General features: G+C 34.4%; 1 long non-coding RNA gene across 2 annotated transcripts; it reads left to right on the forward strand.

Moving 5' to 3' along the window:
- The first annotated feature begins 1,144 nt into the window (after positions 1 to 1,144).
- Positions 1,145 to 13,192, forward strand: LOC120261235. Of its 2 annotated transcripts, XR_005536581.1 has the most exons (4): positions 1,145 to 1,284; positions 1,357 to 1,665; positions 12,100 to 12,357; positions 12,915 to 13,192. It is a non-coding gene; the product is annotated as an uncharacterized LOC120261235 (long non-coding RNA). The 2 variants fall into 2 exon arrangements; XR_005536580.1 differs by having other exon boundaries at positions 1,149 to 1,665; positions 12,915 to 13,189.
- The last annotated feature ends 16 nt before the right edge of the window (positions 13,193 to 13,208 follow it).

Raw genomic sequence — 13,208 nt, forward strand, 5'->3', positions numbered from 1 at the left:
AGGACTTGAGTTGAAGGTATGTATCTCTATATTTATTTTTCACATATGCAAGTGCTTTGCATGGGTTCAACTCAATCTTTATAATTATAAACATTCCAAATAACACTGTGACTAATTTATTAAAAAAGGAAAAAATGCTTCCTCGGCTAGCTTTTCCTTAACATGATGACTAGCTTCGCCATCCCATTTGTCATGGCAAGTGGGGTTCCATCTTCTAAATATACCCCAGGGCCAATTCCCCACTTCTGGTCTGGAGTAGGTCTTGGGTGGTGGTTGCAGGGGAATCCTAGAAGTACATGGCCGCTTCCCCTAGCCTCTGGTTAAAAGAGAAGCTTTAGAGAAGCTAAAAACTTAAGCAGTGGGCTTCAATAGAATTGATGATGAAATTCATATGCGTGCGGAAGATCGCTTTGCAAGCGCAATGCATGGTTAGTTCTTGGGTGAGGCTCCTCGGCTTGATTTGGTAAAACTTACCATGTTAGAGAAGTGGAAAGCATGGGGAAACATGCACATAGAAAACATTCCAAACTTAATTAATGAACAAACTAGCATAGTAAATCATGTTTGTTTTGCACGTATCTATATCAAATTGAACCTTTCACAATAGTTGAAGAAGGGATTTTGGGTTGATAACTAAAATTGCAAAGTCTTTGTTGTCATCCAATATGAGAGGTTGCTTACTTTTTGTTATCAGTTTGGTATGGTTGGCCATGGTACAACAAGCTACACTCAATGACAGGTTTCTTCGTTGCTTGTCCCTCCTAGACCTTGGCATTCAATTTTTTTCATTGCATAATAGATTTGGAGATGGATGTAGCGATAGTGGTGCCAGCAACTAAGATGGCCTATTATGTTTCAAAAATTGATCGTAATGCCTGGCTCGTGGAGTAGGGGGAACAATTAATAGACTTCGGTCTTGGATGATAGTTGCTCAAAAGCACCGTAGTCGGGGCTGCAGTGGTGCACTTGGAACCTTCTCCTAGCTTGCGCATGTGTTGCCCCACTTGAAGTTAGGTCTGATCCTTGAGAGTTGTGAGGGCCACGTGGCACCCTCTCCACAGTTGAAACCTGAACATTCCCACTTGGAGATATGTGGTGGCATGGAGGAAGGTTATCACATGGAGTCCATGCGTTAAAGTCCCATTTTTCTATAATGGATCATGATGGTCTATTTGATGATGAGGATTTCTTTAGCAATCCAATGGACTCTTTTTCCACCCTTCGGGATATTGAAGATATGGTGATTTTTGGAACCAACTCCTCTCAAGAAGATGGGACAACTAGGTAGGAAAGTGGTTTGGTAAACCCTAGTGAGGAGGTTGTTACTTTCATTTGGCCTAAAGTTTCTCCAAGCAGGGACAAAGGCAAGGAAGTGTTGGTTGTTGGCGATGCCTTTGGTGTACACTCCGGTGGTCCTCTTCTATTGATGTTTTTATCACATAGGAAAGCTAAGGTAACTGAAGAGAATTTTCAATATAACTTAATTGTTGCTAGTGTCTTGTGTATAGCTATGGAGGCTGGGAAAGAAGGTGACCTTGATATGATTCGAGAAAATTGTGAGGAGTTTGAGGAGGAGTATATAAATGAGCTATCAGACCTCATGGCCTTAGACTAATTCCAAAGTGGGTATGAAGGGGTTCTTTGACAAGAAAGCTTATCAATTAGGTGAGTGACTCCCATAAAAAGGAGGAATTGGATGTTTAATCCACAGTTCTTCATCCTTTGTTTTATTTTTTATGTTTTCCGCTAGCTTTTCATAGCTTGTTTGTTGGATTGTTTGTGTTTCCTTAACTTCTTTTTAATCCTTTCTATTATGATTACTTCTAAAATTTTTTTGTTGGAATTGTTAGGGAGTCTATTAGAGATACTCTTAATCGAGTTCATGATCTGATTAGTGATTATAGGCCGATTTGTTTTATTTGATGGCCTCATAGTTACTAGATTTTACTCAAAATTTGGTGTTGTTTGGAACTGGGTTGTTGTTCTTGTGGATGGGCTGTCGGATGCATTATTACTTCTGGCGTAGATCAATGGATCCTTTGGCATACTCCAAGAGAGTGAATCATCGAATAATATCTTCTTGGACTTCTGATGCTTGGATCTTGAATGTGGTTTATAACAGTTAGTTGGTTTAGGCATAGAAGATCAGCCTATGGAAGGAACTCTCGGGTATGTCTTTTTTAAATTTACATGGCTTATTACTGGTGATTTTAACATTATTAGAACTCAGCATGAGCATTAGGTTGGTTCCTTTAATTACTATTCTCTGAAGGCTTACTCTTTTAATAACTCTATTACTGTAAATTCTTTTTTGGAAATTGGTTTTGTTGGTTTAGTCTTTACTTAGTGGTTATGCCTGCAGTTGGACAAACTCGACCGTTATTCGGCCAATATTCAGTGGACCTCTTGTTTTAGCTCTTGCATTTATTCTCATTTGCCTACAATTTTTTTTGGACTGTGCTTCCATTCTTCTTACTGTCAGTTATCTCTTTCAATCCAAAAGTAAAGCTTTTAGATTCAACTATTGTAATACCCATGCTAATGTAGTCTTCATTGTAAATTTTGTGGCCTAATATTGTAGTTGAACCTAATCCATTCTTGCACTATTGTAGCCAATTAATGTAGCATGTAGCTTATTACTGTTTACTAGTTGATGCTTATTTAATTTTGATTGATTGTGGCTGCTGGTATTGAGAAGGGAATAATTATTACATAAACATGAAGATATGAGAATTGGAGTTGCAATTAAAGCATGATTCCACCCCTAATTGGAAGGAGTTTGAATTTCAAAATCTTTGGCAATGAATTGGTAGAATTTGCACTTCAAATTCAACTTTCTAGAAAATAGAGTTTGGGAAGTGTCGAGTTGGAAAGTTGTAGGGTATAATGTTAGCTAACTAACAGCAAAATTTCAAATTCATTGAGTTTATATTGTGTGAGATATGATTTCTTTTCATAGATGCCCTAAAGATACTGCTATGCAACACTTGCAGTTTTAGAAGCATTTTTCATTGCTTTTTATTTAGATTTAGGTAAAGTGCAAAGTACAGAAATGTCTTTTATCGTCTCAACATTCATCCTGCAAAATATTTCTTCATTTGGAGGTATATTATTAGAGTTATGTATCTTGAAGTGTGGCATGTCTAAAATGGAAGTGTGCAAAAAAAGTGTAAAATTCAAACTGATGGTGTTAATTGCGGAGAGTCCATAATGGGTTGAAATTTTAATATGTTGAACTCTGATGTGTCTACTTTTAATTGAAACAAGGTTCATGTGATTTGGTTTAATTTAAAGTAAAAGTATGTGAAGAACTATCCATAGCGTAGGTTTGCATTATCATGAGTGTATGCATATTGTAAATATTTCTTCATTTTTGAGGTGCTTGGAAATTCTGCTTGGGAGAGGAAGCAAGGCTAATAATTTGCTTTTTTGATTATTTATGTATCGGTAATTGAAGCTTATGATCCTAGTTTAGTAGGTTTATTTCAAAATTTGTTTTTCTTAAATTATAGAGATTGTTTCATTCGAAACCATTTGTTCATGTGATTCTAGGCGTGACAATTGGGGAATGGTTTGTGTTATATGAGTATAACTATATTTATTCTTGCAAAGATGTTGGTATGTTGGCAAATATGGCTTGATTGGATTTAAATAATTTCTCTGATTTAAAGGCAAAGCCTTATAATCGGATTACCTTTTGAAGTTGGACTCATGGGTGTTAAGTTTAACGAATATATGTATATATATATATATATATATATATATATAGATCCTTATGATTGGTTAATTCTATATGTTTTCGTATTAAAGAATTGATGGGTTGCAAATATTTAATCGGAAGTTTAGATGTAAATTGTGTTATTTGGAGAACTACTATGAGTTTGTATTTGTGTAGTAAATGTGGATGTTTATGCTAAGGTTATTGTGTTAAAATCATGTGCATTCCTTAGGTTGGATGCATCATTTGGTGTTTGTAGGTAGTTGCAAGTCCTTGTTGGCATGCTTCTTTATAGCATATGTTGGATGGAAGGAAGAGAAAATATAATTAGAATGGTTACATCTCCAGGCATGTAGAGAAAGAAGAAGGGGCTTCAGTATAGCCTCTGTAAATTATGCATAAGTTTTTGTATGGGTATTTACTCTAGATGGAGGCTTGAAAACTCACCCTTAAAGATGGATATTATGTAAGATTAAAGGTAATATTCAATTTTAGTCAAGGAAAATATTGATGACCTTGGTTACAGAGGAATGGAGTATGATTAAGGGATGTATGATTAAGAGTATGTGTATGTGTGATATTGATTTTAGATTGATGGTATTGTAGATTTTTACAGTAGCACCGACATGGTTAAAAGTTGGTTTATTAAGTTACCTGCTCTCCTTATGTTTATCTTGTATTAGGCCAGTTAAGAAGAGCTTGAATTGACAAAAGTGGATGAGATGAAGCCTATGTGCAAGAAGAGGACTTACATTCTTTTCTCTATGCATTTATGCCTTGAAGTTTTTATACCTTATTTATGTTGGAGATAAATTTGATCATGATAGAGTAAATCCTTTGGATTCTTGAATTGATTTTGAATTAATAATGGCTGAATTGGATAGGTGTGGTTATGTACTTATAAGGTTTGGGACTGTTGAATTTTCATAGTATTATAGTTGGAGTTCACTGTTGTTGAAAAGGGCTTAGAACTTGCATAATTGCCTATGTGTGCCTCTATTCCTAAAATCAAGTTGTATTAAGTGAGATTGGTTAAGAGGTTGGATTTTAGTTGAAGGCAATAAACTCAACTTACTCTATGACGTTCAATGTCTTATCCTTAGGTGTAAGCAAAATCTTGTTTGGTTTGATTTTCAAAATTTTATATTGCCTTGTTATTGGATTTATTAAATGTATTTGAATGTTTTCCTTTCAAGCATGTGGAAGGCTTACAGTATGAGAAATTTTTTGAGAAATGGGTAGTATCCTAGAACATTTTCCTTGAAACCACAAAAAAAAAAGATTGGCTAGTCTCAATTTTAATAAAGCATTTAATTAGCTTAATTTTGAAATGCTTTTCAATTTATGAGAAATAATTTTATAATTGTTTTGGCTTGCACATATGTTTGGCATGCATGTTTATTTGTGTATAAATATTATTAAAAATATGAAAAATTATTCTTTACATGCCCCAATGTTGCAATGTGCTGAATACCAGATATGATATTTTTATCGGTGATGGGGAGTTGAGAGCTCCACCTATTGCAATAGGGGTCCCCATGGTCTGGCCTAGTGAGAGGCGGCATGGTTGTTTGGATATATGTTCATCGCGGAAAGAATCTAATGAGGAGTGGGGAAGACACCCTCTACCGCTATTGAGACACGGTGCATCACCACATATGTGAGACGTCAAGGCAACCCCAAGGCGAGCTTAAACTTAATTTAGATTTTAATCTTCACAAAGTAGCCTTGGTGGACTTCGAACTAAGTTGCAACCATTTCCAACTCAGAAGATTCTTTTGGTAGGCCCAATGATTTGATTTTTTTTTTTTTTAAATGCAAGCCTCGGATTAGATTATTTTACTTTGATAAAAATATTTGATCATTGAGTGTTAACCACTAGTATATGTACACCAAGGCTATTCATTGAGTTTTATACATGTGTTTCAGTCATTATGCTTGTTACTCAGAAAACCAGCTTTTTAATATGTTTTATTTAAGCTGGTATATATTAGATTCAAGTCAAGAGATTCAAGTGTAAACATCAATAAAAATATTTTATCATTGAAGCCGGCAATAGAGATTTAAGTGTAAACATCAGTAAAAATATTTTATCATTGAAGCTTGTATTAGAGGTTCAAGTGTAAACATCAATAAAAATATTTTATCATTGAAGCTAGTATTAGAGACACCAAACTTAAGATTTATGCTCTGGAAGAGTAGGATATGGAGGATTGTGATCATTCGAATGCTATTCTGGAGCTTAGAGACTTACACAACAAATTCAATCCTCTTTTTTAGGCAGCACATTACTAAGTAGGTTCAAATATCCAGATTAATCTGGGTCAATAGTGGTGATTCCAATTATGTCTTTTTTCACAATTGTGTCAGAATTCATAAGCATAGCAACATTATTACTCATATCCTTGATTCTAGTGGTTCCATTCACTATGCTAGCCAGGGCATTAGAAACATCTTCTTGGAGTTTTATGATCAATTATGGTATTATGATATTGTACTATTTTGTTTGCTGATATCAAGCATGCCCCCACACCTAATTTACCCACCATTTCTGCTAGTGATTGCATGGCTCTTATTAGGAAAGTCTCTAAATTTGAACTCTATAGCATCTTAATGTCCCTTCCCTCAGGCAAAATCCCAGGTCCTGATGGTTTCAATTAATGCTGAGTTCTATAAGTTTTTCTGGAATGAACTTGGTGAGAGCTTTTTTCATGCAAGGAGTCACTCTTTCATACCTCTATAATGCCTAAGTCCTAGGTTATATGTATGTCATTTGATCCCTAAAAGGGATAACCCTAGATTTATGACTGATTTTAGGCCCATCTCGGTATGTAGTATGTGCTACAAGTTGGTATCTAAAATCCTTGCTAATAGGTTGAAAGTTCTTATGCCCAATCTCATTAGTAGGGACCAAACTGGTTTTATTCAGGGGTATACATCTTTGGATAGTATTATTATTATCAGGGAGATTATACACTCTATGAATTTTGACTCCAAAGGCCCTTCTTTGATGTTGCTTAAAGTAGACATTGAGAAAGCTTATGATAACCTCAATTGGTTTGTTATTCTTGCCACCCTAGCTAGGATGGGTTTTTGCTACAATATGGATTTCTTGAGTTAAAGGATGGATTACTTTTAGCAGTTTTTCTTTTCTTATCAATGGCCAGCATTCTAAGGCTATCTACCCTACTCGAGGTATTAGATAAGGGGATATTTTTTCCTCTTACCTTTTTATTTTGGTCTCCCAAAACCTGCCCAATATTCTTAAGCATGTCATTACTTTAGGTTTAGCCCTTGATTTTGATGTTAGGATTATTTTTAATTTTAATCACCTTATGTATGTGGATAACCTAATAATTATTTCCAGGCCCTCCGAAAGGATTGCTAATAATGTCAAAAGTCTTTCTATTTTCACCTATTTGTTAATCGCAAAGACCTAACCTTGCCAAATTTGTAATCTTTTTCCCTTCTTGGTTCAATAGCATAGTGGATAGAAGGATTAGTGAATGCCTCTCCTTTAAAATGGGAAGTTTTCCCTTCAACTATTTGGGAGTTACAATTTCTCTAGGGGTTCCCATAAAGTGTCCTCTTGCAATGGTCAAAAGATTTCTCTTACCAAAACCATTTTAAATTATTAGTATTTTGATGGCTCTGTCTACATACTACCTTGTTGCTTATCCTATTCCTAATACAATATTAGAATCCATCTCCAAATTGGCTAGGAAGTTTCTCTGGGCTAGGGGTGGCAATGGTAGTGGCATTCCTTGGGTAGGTTGGAACATGATTGCTCTCAAAAAAACTGAGGGGGCCTTTGGGTTAGGAACCTTCATTTTGTGAAAATTATGTTAATGTCTAAAAATGCTTTTGGTTATCTTAATAACAATGATGCCATTTGGAACTCTCTCCTTAATCTTAAGTATATATGGCAAATTTTCTCCTTGGGTGAACAAAATCCAACTAGATGCTTGTTTCTATAGATCTCTTCAGAAAATCATTTATGGAATCAAACCTTAGCTGGGCCCAGAGACGGAACCAGGACTCAGATGGTAGGGGGCTGAAGCCTAAAGGTAAAACATAAAAAGCCAACAAAATGATTATTTTAAATGAAGAATAATATGCTAATATAACAAAAAATTGAATACATATATTAAAAAAACATAAAGTATAATTTAAAATTTTGTTGTCTATAGCAAATATATGAGATATTCAATAACTCAACTAATAGGAATATATCTCAAGTTTGTATTTTTTAAAAATATGGTAAAATCTATCCCTTTCACTATATATAACATGCCAATATATATATATATATATATATATATATAAGATTTTTAAACTTTTTTAAAATTACTAAAATTTTTATATAAATTTTGAAATCCTAATAATTTTTAAAATAAAAAAAATCGAATGTAAAAATAACACATGCATCAAAAAAGATTTGAACCTGGGTGGGTCATAATCACAAACTTTACAAGTAAGCCCATTAACCACTCAAGCACAAAAATATTCCTCGAGATAGGCTCCCGGCGCCGCCGCGACGCTCACGGGGGGGCTTCAGCCCCTGCTAGCCCCCCTTGGTTTCATCCATGGGTGGGCCTTAATATAGTCAATGCATAGCTTGTTTCCTTTGGTATGGATCCTTGGTGTTTTGAGCTGCCTTTAGATTTCAAACCCGCTAATAATAATATGATTGTTGATCTTAATAATAGTCTCCAGGTTTCCAATTTCATTGTTAGTTATTTATGGAATCTGGAGGCTTTGAAAAACGTTTTTGATGACATTTGTAATTTTAATACTCTCACTCAAAGGACGGTGAATGTGGAGAATGATAATAGGTGGGTGTGGCTTCCCTCCAACAAATATAGCAAGCTTGTTCCTTCTATTTATTCCTTCCTCATTAACAATAATATTTTGGATTATACTTAGGGTGACCATCTAGTCTGTAAATGTGGCTCCTTGAGCTATGTTTTTTGTTTGGCTGTTTACGCATGGTTAAGTTAAAACATATAAGTACTTATATTCTCTCAATGCAAGACCTGATCTTCCATGTCCTTTTTGTGGGCTAGAGAGGGGAACTAGTTCTCATATACTTCTTTCTTGTAGCAAAACTCATTGGGTCTAGAATAAGGTTTCAAATATCTCTAGCCTTGATCTCAATTAGATCAGAATCCACCCTTGAGTTCTTGGCTGGAAAATGGCCGGTCCATCAGTGCCAAGTTTTTAGCTTTTGTTATTAGTAGAGGCACATTGTATTTTTTTAGGGGAATTAAGTTGGATTCACAGAGCAAAGGGTTGCTCGCAGGGTTGTTGATCATGTGAGGTTATATTCTAGGAATGCAAATTCGCAAATGAGGACTTTCTTTAAAAATTTGTTACAATACTGAATCTTCTACCTCTTTTATCTTTATTGATGCATCCTCGATATAGGAAGATAACTCGAGGTGGTAGATTCATCATTTTGAATTTTGTTCGTAAAATCATTCTTACAAGTTATGGCAAGCTAATGACACCTCGGTAGTGGATGTTGAATTAAAGGCACTGGAGATGAGCCTCATATGTGCAAAGGATTGGAATTTAAAGCTTGCGAATGTTTGCACTGAATGTTTGAGTGTTGTTCAAGCCATTACACAGGAGGGGTTTGATAACATTTGGGGAAATATAGAATTAATCAATGATGTTAAGCAACTCATTTTTGAACTTTAATGACCAAAGGTCAAATCCATACCCAGGGATTGGAATCAAATGGCGGGCATGCTTGTAGTTTAAGGAAAATTTGCTCTTGAATTATCTTTATTTCACCAGGGAATGGAAATTCCGAAATGGTTATAAAATGATAGAAGTACAAAGATAGGGCTTTTAATTTCAAGTTTGTATTTTCATTTTAGTTGTTTCTTTCTTTATTTTCTTTCTAAATAAAGTTTAGCTTGGTTAGTGTTATAACTAGTTCGCAACTGTAGCTTTAACCGATCTGTTACTATAGCATTTTCAGTTTTTTGGTGTAGATTTTAGTTGGTACTGTAACAAGGTTACTGTAGTAGCTAGAGAACTTGTTTAAAATCTCAGATTTTCCTTTCTATTTCACCTTCATCCTTGAGCTAAGAACCCTAGATTCTCCTTCATTCATCCTCTCTCGGCATTCGAACGATTGAAGGTAAACAAATCCTTTAATTTTCTTTAGGTTTAAATTATCTCCTTGCTTATTTTGTTGATCTTAACTCTAGGTTGGTCTTCATTTCCTCTCTTTTGTTTTCCTAGATATAGTGAAGTGAGAAGGAGGTAAGGAAGAAAGGTGAGTGGGCTAACCGAACCTTTATTTAACTCTTTAAACTTTTATGTGCTTCATTTGCTTAAATTGTTGTGGATTTGGAATGATCATGGTCCAAGCTTGGGTGTTGTCTTGTTGGAATTCATATCATGTTTAATTGGAAGATTGAATTTAATTGATGATTTATTTGACATCCAAAGTTTTGTTATGTATATTTTTACCTCATTGTTAATTTATTGGTCATAACTTCACTTTGTTTGTATAATACACTCTATACTTGTTGCAACTTTATTTTTTTTTAAATTTAAAGCTTTTGGGAGTTAGATTGGTTGTTATCTATGTCAAGATGATTATATGGATCTCATGTATTAAATGGAGTGATTTTTCCATTTTGGGTAGAACAAAAATACTTGAAGAATGGCTTATGTAAATGGGTTGTATTCATGTATTATGGTAGAAGTGATGTGTGGAAAGTTAGTCATTGCATGTAAGATGTTTGATGAAATGCTCTTGAGTATTTAATGTGAATAATGATCAATTAAGTGTGAGAAATGATGATAAAAGAAGATGTTAGTAAAGTAGAGGTGTGCCTAGAGGAATTTTTATTATGTATGGTGGTATAAATTAAAGAAGAAGGTAATTGAGATGTGTAAGTTGGAGAGGATTAAGTCATTAAAAATGTTAATGATGATGAGGTAATACTAAGGGATTTAAGCCTAATTTTTGGGTGTTTGAGCTTGTATACTTTGCTTATGTTGACAAACTTGAGTTGTAGGGAAGTTGTGGGACTTGTGTTTATTGGGATGTATATGTGAAGGAAATAGAGGAATGTATTGGTGACTTTGTGAATGGATTTATAATGGCGGAAGATGGAAATGTGTACGCTTGCATTGGAGGAAGTATGATTTAGAATAATTGATGGGTTATTAAGAGAAATAAATGCAAGAGAATTCATGACTAAATTTAGAAGTTTGAGCAAAGAAAGTTGGTCAAGTTACAAGTATTTGAGGAAAACTAAGATGTCGGAGTGTGTACCTCTATGGATTCGCTGATTTAAGAGGAATGTCATAGAACTTTATGCATGTGATTGGGTTACATACTCCATGAAAACTTTTGAGATCGTTTGGAGGAGTAAATAGTGAAATCAGGGATTAATTGGGGTGTATGCGGACAACTACACAGGCTGCATGAATCCCGCAAACACTGTAGCATTATTGTAGCACCGACTCATTTTCTTCAATTTTTGTTCCGGAGTTAAATCTTGGATTGGTATAAATTCTATAATGTTAAGGTGATTTAATATTGAGTTTTATTATATGAATCTATAGATTTAAACCTTGAACAAGTTAAATGTTGAATTTTATATGAGATGAGGTATTATCAATATTTGAATGTGAAAAAATTTTGGTCTCAAGAAGTTTATTTGATTTTGATAGAAGAAGTTATAGATCTTGGTTAGAGAATACTTGTGGTTAATTCATGTAATTGATTTCCAATGATTTTAATTACAAGGGATGTGGGGATTAGTTGAGTCATGATGTGTATTTAAAGATTTCCTTGATGAAGTTGATTTGATTGTATAATAAACATGGAGCATCTTGTTGGGATTAATAGAATTAGAAGATGAGGATGGAAGTTTATAAGAAATGTTAAGTTCAATCTTGCTTATAATCCTTTGGTTTAATCTTTTCAAGTTTGAGAGAATAATTATGGGCTATTTCATTGTAATTGGAGTCTGATAGAGGGACTTTGATGATTTAACTTGAGTGGACTTATGTTGTTGAGGAGGGATGGAGCTACTCCCATTTGTCACTTTGTTTTACTCAATGTATTTTATCATGTTCCTTGAAACTATTTTTATATTTCCTTATTGATTTCTATATGAAATGCTATAATATATAACATGTTTTGTTTTGTTCAAGCTTTTGAGTTATTATTCATATCCCGTGTAAGATGTTGATAGTTTCATGCTTTCAAAATTTATCATTTTGACTTCTATCATTGTTATGTAATTTGAAAATCATTTATGACTTTCTTTCCCGATGTGTGAATATTTGTTCTGGAAAATGACTCTTGTATGTAATATACATGGATTGTATTATTTGAGCACCTACAGGTCTTGAACATATCCACAAAAGTGGTGGGCTACGGTCTTGATGTTCTCAATAGGGTGATTTTGATGGTGACATGAAACTGAGCCCCGGTACTTACTGCAGTAAGAGAGTATACATCCACAAGCCGACCTAGTTGGGGTGGCGTGGAGAACTCGGTTGAGGTACCACCCTTTCAGGAGGTGCGTAGAGGACCTAAAAGGAGTGTATGGTTGGGTTGTCTGGAGTCACCACACGGGTTCCCCAACGGCCATCGCCAAGAGGTGCGTATCTTGGTAGCTCCGGATCTAGCCATGGTCATGGTTAGAGATGGAGGGGTTTCTTGAGGCTATCCATTGAATTGATGGTTTTTGGCATATTTTTCATGAAACTCTGTTTCTAGGAACTTATTGGATTGATGATGTTTACTTGAAAAAAAATTTTACTTTGATGAGCCTATTTTATGATGATACTATGATTTGTGCATATTACTCTTTTTGGGCATCTTATTGGGAGATCATAATATGTTACATTATTGGAATGGTATTTACAAACACATTTTGAGCTGTGCTTTCCCAAGATTTTATTGAAAAGTAATTGTAAAGTCTGTTTGCAAAGTTTTATATTGAAATCTCATGTGTATATTCATACATTCATATTGTATCCTACCTTACTTTTATTTTACTGTGTTCATTCAACGGTATTGTGATTTACACTACCTTTTTGGAAAAGTAAATAACCCTTTTTCTGTATTTGTTGGTATTTATGAGATTTTCAGTTGCCCTCACCCCACTCACTGAGTAATCAAGTTACTCAGCCTCTCTTCTTTCATCTTTTTCAGGTACAGGATCCTAAGGTTGTTGAGCTTGAGACTAGTGGTGTACGGCCAGTTCTAGGATGGATCCACTAGTGCTGTTGTTTTGTGAATTTTATATTTTTGAAAAGTATTTATTCCTTTTGTATTGTTGTATAATATTAAATTGTAAATTCTTATATGTTTTCATTTAGTTATCTTATTTAAAATTGATTTTTGAGTGTTTTAAAAATTGTTCGAGATCAATGTGGAATTCATGAGATGGAATTGGGTTGATGCATGCAAAGTGTTTGATATAATGCTTTTAAGGACAATATGTAA

The sequence above is a fragment of the Dioscorea cayenensis genome, chromosome 5 (assembly GCF_009730915.1).
Source record: "Dioscorea cayenensis subsp. rotundata cultivar TDr96_F1 chromosome 5, TDr96_F1_v2_PseudoChromosome.rev07_lg8_w22 25.fasta, whole genome shotgun sequence".
In the NCBI taxonomy this organism is placed as follows: domain Eukaryota; kingdom Viridiplantae; phylum Streptophyta; class Magnoliopsida; order Dioscoreales; family Dioscoreaceae; genus Dioscorea; species Dioscorea cayenensis.